The sequence below is a fragment of the Lepidothrix coronata genome, unplaced genomic scaffold (assembly GCF_001604755.1).
Source record: "Lepidothrix coronata isolate B3197 unplaced genomic scaffold, Lepidothrix_coronata-1.0 Scaffold66, whole genome shotgun sequence".
In the NCBI taxonomy this organism is placed as follows: domain Eukaryota; kingdom Metazoa; phylum Chordata; class Aves; order Passeriformes; family Pipridae; genus Lepidothrix; species Lepidothrix coronata.
In genome coordinates this window covers 3005698-3012626 of record NW_016690246.1, presented here as the reverse complement: position 1 = coordinate 3012626, position 6929 = coordinate 3005698, and the positions used below count along the sequence as shown (strand labels likewise).

General features: G+C 37.6%; 1 long non-coding RNA gene across 1 annotated transcript; it reads right to left on the bottom strand.

Annotated features, from left to right (window-relative positions):
* Positions 1 to 774: 774 nt before the first annotated feature.
* LOC108498905 lies at positions 775 to 6345 on the bottom strand. Its single transcript, XR_001875344.1, has 3 exons — positions 6189 to 6345; positions 4323 to 4396; positions 775 to 1046 (listed from the first exon to the last, which is right to left on the bottom strand). It is a non-coding gene; the product is annotated as an uncharacterized LOC108498905 (long non-coding RNA).
* Between the last annotated feature and the right edge of the window lie 584 nt (positions 6346 to 6929).

The window sequence follows — 6929 nt, the reverse complement described above, 5'->3', positions numbered from 1 at the left end:
TCTTCGGATCTAGCAACGAGCACCTGATTCTACAACCAAATGGATTTTAATGAGATCTGATGTGCATACTTACAGGATTGGGGCCTAATTGCATAATGCATCATATTTTTCTATGGGCTGATACTTAGTACTGAAAGTGTTGCGATAGTTTAATAATTAATCTCTTATGGTAAAGAGACATCTGGGACAAAATTAATTGAGGTTATCTTCTTTTTTGAGGAAAAAGCAGCTTGTTTAAACTACATTTCTGTGTACTATGTACAAAGACCCAAGCACCTAATTTTGACTTATTTTAACTTCTGGCATTTATTTCTATTGAATATGTGAAGTGACATACAAATGTTTAAATCTAACAGATTTTTAAAAACTGAAACTGTCTCTTTCACATGCTTTTTAAAAACATTGTGCACCCTTGAAATACACAGCTAATTTTATGTTAACTTTTTCTCTTCAAATTCACAAATTATGGTTTTCGTAGTTAGAAGAAGTAAAATAAGGTTGGTACACCAGTGAATTAAGAGTTTTTACAACTACACATTTATTACACAGATTTTAAAGGCCTTTTTTCTCAGTGGCAGCTATTTCTGTCTCCACGGGAACACTTTCTTGCTATACAGCATTTGTTACTAACACCACAAAAACACTCATTTCATAAAATACAAGAAGTAAACAAATACAACTGTTATATTAAAAGAGTACTGTTCAAAAATCTAAACCCCATTGGAAGTGGCTAACAAAAGCATTAAGTTAGCTCCATCCTAGATAAAATGACTTTAATATTAGTTGCAGCTGGTCAGCTTTTCAGCTTGTCTCTCTCAGCCTGATGTGTCCTTTAAGAGGCAATGGCACATATTGCTGCACGTGTTCAGTTGCTCTACCTTTGTGCTGCTGTTCTTTACTCTCTAAAATGTTCTTCTCAATACACAAAAGCAGCTGCTGAAGAAACTGCTTCAGACCAGGGGTGAGAGAACTGATGGCAGCAGGATCACTAAGCAAACTCCAGTAGAGACTGAGAGAGCGAGAGGGTGCAGACAGAGAAGGAGCTTCTGTGAAAAACAAAAATATCAGCATTATTGCCTGCCATTGAACCCAAGGTGAGATTGAAAAGCCACTAGAGACTTTTCGGCTGTAGATCTATGGACCTGTGTTATGCTTGGCTTGAAATGGTTTACCTTAGATTGTGAAATAGAATATTTTGCAGAAATACCAGCAACTTTTTCTTTTTCCTTTTCTTCCTCAGTGATGATGATGGTTGTGTTTTTTACAATAGCAACAAAATAATTCTGGGGGAATTATCTGTATCTTTTGGATGTTTCATTACTCACTGTTAAGTTAATTAATTATAAATTTCAATGTGCACAGACTTCGGAAATGTCTGTGGCTGGCTAAGTTATCCATGCACTAACTACATCAGTGCCTCCTGAAAATGATGGCAGAAAGCCAAATGGGCAAAAACTGATGCTTGCTACTTAATTTACTTATGTTTAAATATATTTTATTGTAATTGTTTGTAGTGAGAGATTTACCCTGGAAGAGCCCCAAAAGCTTCATGTGAAACATGCACAGTTATTTCTGTCAGTGCTGAGGCTTTATGTCAGGCAAGGGTTTTTTGCATTGCTCTAGCCATGCAACGATCTGTAAAGGGAACCTACTCTGATACAGTTTGAAAAGTGCATTTTGTTCTTGGCTTTCCCTTTGATCGAATTAATCTGGGCTTTTTTGTAGTTCTAAATGAGGCCTATGGGCTGACAATGTAGCTGTTTAAAGGGGATTTTAGGGGATAATAGCCAATGCAAATAGTGCCATGAGAATGGCAACTTGCTTTTGCACTTTCAATCACGTAATAACAGCAAAGAAAGCTTTTAAAATGAATTGAAATTTTGTGGCTTGCCATCTGGGATTATTTGGGGAAACAGTTCTGAATACTATGGTTGTTTAAAAGAATGGTACTATGGGGCACTCTTAAGCTGACATGTTTCAGATGGCACCCTTATGCTAACTGCTGCAAAGTTGGCTAGCATTTTTTTTTATTATTTTCTTTCTTCTGGATTATCTGCAAAAAATTCTCTTTGCTGGTATTTGGGCCTGAAAAACTTTTCTATTGTTAAAGAATTCAATTCAAACCCCTTGCAGCTGCTGATCCCTTTATTGTTCAGAACGTTATGTATACGCGTCTCAGATGAATGTAGCCAAGCCTTTTAGTGCCTTAATAGGTGTCTGTATAAAGGTCATTTATTCTGCAGTACTTGTTTTAACAAAAGTTTATACACAAACAACAACTACAGCTAAAACATTCACATTAATCAATGCTCTTTGCAGTGCAAAATGCAGAGAAAAAGCCTAACTGAAGAAAGTATGTCCAAACATGAGAACTCGTTTCTGTGTTTAACTCTGAAGCAGCACATATTTTAGACGCCGTTATCGGAAGCTAAATGAAAAATCATTTTGAAGCTGTTCTGAGCAAGGACTGATGATTCCAGACTTTTCAGGACAAGTGTCCTGAAAGGTCACTGAAGGGTTTAATACACAGGAATCAGTGGATATGTGATAAATATGTCTATATGTATATATCTGAGCTCCCCTTTCCAATTAGTTTTACAACTGAGCTTTAGGCTAGCCAGCACCTTGACATTTCAGTTGTCATAGCTGCCTTCTTTTCTTTTCCCATTTCTTTTGTCTTAGCTCCAACTGGCTGCCCTTATAAATGGTCCTTGAGGAATTGGGGTGCGTGTCAGATATCTTAGATGAGAAGAACTGAGTACACTTCTCTGGCACGCAAGATTTTTCTTTTTATAGAAATATTAACATACCATCTGTAAGTTTTAGAATGTAGGTCATGTCCATGGAGTGTTTAAATTTGAGGTTATGACAGATGTTAGGTGGTGAATTAAATATTTGGCTCTAAGTCTGTAAATCTAACTTGGTTCCATTGAGTTCCCTGGAGTTAGTTCTGCTGACACACATGTAATGAGATCAGATTTTGACTATCTAAGTACTCAGTTGAGCTCAGCAGAATATAAATCCATCAGTGATATGAGAGATGAGGCTTGTCAGGAAAATAATGTGCAAGCTACAGTGGGGACACATAAAGATCAGTGCCAAAGAAGCTGAACTACTTGATCTCTAATAGAAGAAAATGTAGACAAAGCTGTGTTTCCTTGTTTGCTGTTCAGTATTTTTATACCATTCTTGAGAATAATAGATCATGCTCTGATCTCTAAATATGGGATTTTTAAATATATAACAATATATATTGCTAGTGCAGTTACTAGGGACACTCCTATACAACACTCCACAAGTCTGTGCCAAGATTTATATACAGATCACAGTTATTCTGTACAAAAAACTTAAAAATCAGTTGTTACAGCAAAGGTCAAAAATCGATGTTTATTCCACTCTATTGATCATTTGATATATAGCTGTGGGCTCTGCCAGGTAGGTGAGGACGTTGTTCTGTCAAGAGTTGCAGTGAGAATACCCAAGCTCTCCACCCTGACATTCTAAGCTAGCATAGCTCAGTTGCTCTAAAGTGCTACCTGTGAGACAGGGCCGGGCTGTCTGTGGCTGCCTCATGCAGGACCTCACAGGGCGTCACTTCCACTACAGCCATATGCAAATAGGTGGAAAGTGCAGTGTTTGGAAAGTTGATGTACTATGTGCCTCAGAGCAGACACTGTTAATCTCATGGCCAACTACATAATGCTCTAGCTGTAGCTTCCAGGTGGTCTTCAACACATGTGTGATGTATTATAATAATCTCATTTGGCAACAGCACAAACATAGCTGATTGTGGCTAGGTCCTCATCCAAGCAAAATGACTACAATTTTGCCAGAGAAGACAAGGTGTCAATGCACTTTACTAGTGTGATGACTGGTCAAAATCCCATATCAGAAAATGCAAATCCTTCTTGTTTTGGCAGGTAAGTCCTGTTGCTATAAATATTCTAAATATTTCATAACAACAGTATAATATTTCTGTGGCAGAGATACAGAAGAGCCATGTTGCAGTGCTGCAGAATGCACAAGAATAGCAGGAGGGGATAGGGAATGTCTTTATCAGAAGTAGAGGGAAAAAGTTTCCTCTTCCCAGTAAACAAAGGCTAATAAAACATAAGGAACAGATAAAAAACTCCAAACAGAATGTGTAGCCAGTCACTGGGGCACGTTTCCTGTATGAGAAACAGAATTTCTCAGCTTCTGCTGAGCTCCTTCCACCTTGAGAGGTGGAATAGGCAGTGTCCATTACAGAAGCAGGAGATCACTGATTAGCTGGTTCATGGTGTTTAGTTGCACTGAGAAGTAGTGGCTCCTGGCCAGCATACCTTCTGCTGCATGCAGGAACTCTGGGAAGGCAGCACCTGGCACCAGGTTCTTGAAGACATTCTGGATGAGGTTGCTTTGCCCCAGAACAGGAGGAAATCCAACACGGTGTTTTAGGTTGACATGATCGTACCATTTTCAAAATAATATTCATGTATTTTAAGTCAGGTAATGGCTTGAGCAAGACTGCTAACTATATTCACTGTTCAGCTTAATATAAGAGTGTTCGCAAAATGTTTTTGTACTCATTTGATTTTTCTGAAAAAGGTGAAGTGTTTGTATGATACTATTATGCCTATATCATGTCCAATTTCATAAAATGAGGAGTCAGTCAAATATATAAATGACTTTTATAATGCATCTGCAGCCAAGCCTCTAGCTGGGTTAAATGGTTAATATCCTTTCACCTTGCTCTTCAAATTACAAACCTGATCTCATGAATCCCAGAGAACCACTTTTCAGTGGTTTTTTTTTCTGCTTTTTATGAAATTCCACTGCTCAGATTTCTACCATATCCATGACTGCAAAGTATGTGCAAAATAGGTGTTTGCATCAAAATAGTTTTTAATACTACCTGACACAGCAGGTGTAAGAGCAAAATGCATCTCTTTTATCCCCAAGCAATGCTTATATACCTTCAGATAGCTTCGTCGCTAAATCAGGTATAAGAGGTTTTATAGAAACAACAAACTAGTATTGACATTTAACATTACGTTCTGAAATAATGATTCTGACTTAAAGGATGGAGTGATCACTAACAAAAAACTGACATGGATCATGAAGAAGGCTGGTCAATTGATAAAAAGTCTAAAACAAGTAAAGTTAATAACATCACCAAGTGCTCAGCAGCACAAGTTTACTGATTGGTGGCAGACAAATTTTTAATTTGCTCGAAAATATGTTTTTAAGAAAGTTGCATTCTCGTGTGTTGACTCACACAGTATTCTGAGTCTTTGAGAACACTCTATTCTTCCTGATGCAGCAAAGGTAGTAATTAAAACATAAGAATAGCTAAACACCCAGGATATATGTAATTATTTTGTCAGTCACAAGTCACATATTTTAGTTCAGCATGAAATGTGCATATTGCCTTTAATACAGTACTTGCATAATTCCTTTACTGAAAAAACACAACCTCAAACCCAAACCCAGCAGTAAATATGGTAAAAACTATTACAAAAAAGACTACCATTGAATTATTTGTAGTATACTGGAGGGAGTTGGCAAACTGTGCAGGAACTGCAGAAATGTTAGTATTTGATATTTTCACTGGCTTAATCTCCAGGTTCCCTGATTAGATCTGTAAACCAATTGTAGGTGTTTCACAAACATGTAGTAATACATGGTCCTTGCACTAATGAGTGTAAAAATTTGCTAATGTCAGGGATGTGAGGGTCCTTTCTCAGCAAACAGTCCACAGGTACTTTTCATGGGAGATGTTACCAGTAGGGTGGAGTTCTTTTTTTCTCTTTCTCCAATTTTGTTTGAAATGTTTGTTCTGCTGTGAATAAAGGTTTTAGTTTTAATGAGCAAGGTGAGAGTAACAGGTTTCAAGCTACTGACTCCTGTGATTTGGTGTGGGAATGCCACATTTCCTTGTGACTCAGAGCATCATGGTGGACCTATATTAACTCAAATATATTTACAGTAAAGAAGGTAAAAATAAAAATAGTTACATCATTTCTCTTTCACCCTTCTGTCTAACAAAGCTCAGTATTTTCATTATTCACTGATACCATGGTCCAGAACTGTGGCTGAACCATAACAAAGAAAATCTTGTTCAAAGTCCTGATCACCTTGCATTCAAGTGAATCTTAGCCATTTTGTACTTTGCATCTCAGATACAAATGACTGGCACAGAAAATTACCTCTGAATAAATCACAAGATAGGTGGGGGGTGAAAAGTCCTCCAGGATTATCAGGCTTAGATCTTATTCTGAATGCTGTTCAGTTTGGCTAATCATGGCCTACCAGTCTAACTTACTTTCTGCAGATTTAAATATATGGGCTGATTGTAGTCCTTCTTTTCTTTCCTGTAAATGCTGGCATCACAATAGTGCATAGTGCATATCTAGGAGTCAGTACTGTGTTGAGGAGATGAAGTAATGTTCTTTGGTCAAGACAGCATTCCTCTGAGGAAAGGAGGGCAAACAGGTCGCAGGGAGAGTGCTGTAGCCCATACATGACACGAACTAGGAACTGGAGGGTTTTTTGAACTCTCATTTACCTTGGAAGAGGAAATGTTTTTTAATGTACTGAAGGCTGAATTAGCTATTTAACTGTTGAAAAGGAGGCTAGCAATCTCCAGTGAAGTAAAGACAAGACTATTGTGACCTTGAATGACTACATGATTGGCTGCCAGTTCAATTTAGTGTTCAATTTGTTGCTGATGTTGCTTCTTTCCAAAAATGCTGGAGCCATACATACAGTAGAAAACACAAGGAACATACTGAAACATTGCTTCTTAAGTCAGCAAGAGTTTAGATGGCTGTTACTAATGTGACACTTTTCTTTGCTAAATACACTGTGGAACAGGGTCATGAAAGTTGGCTTTGTCATTAGGTGCTGAACTTGGAAAGCCTCAGTTCTCAAATTACACATCTTTGTTC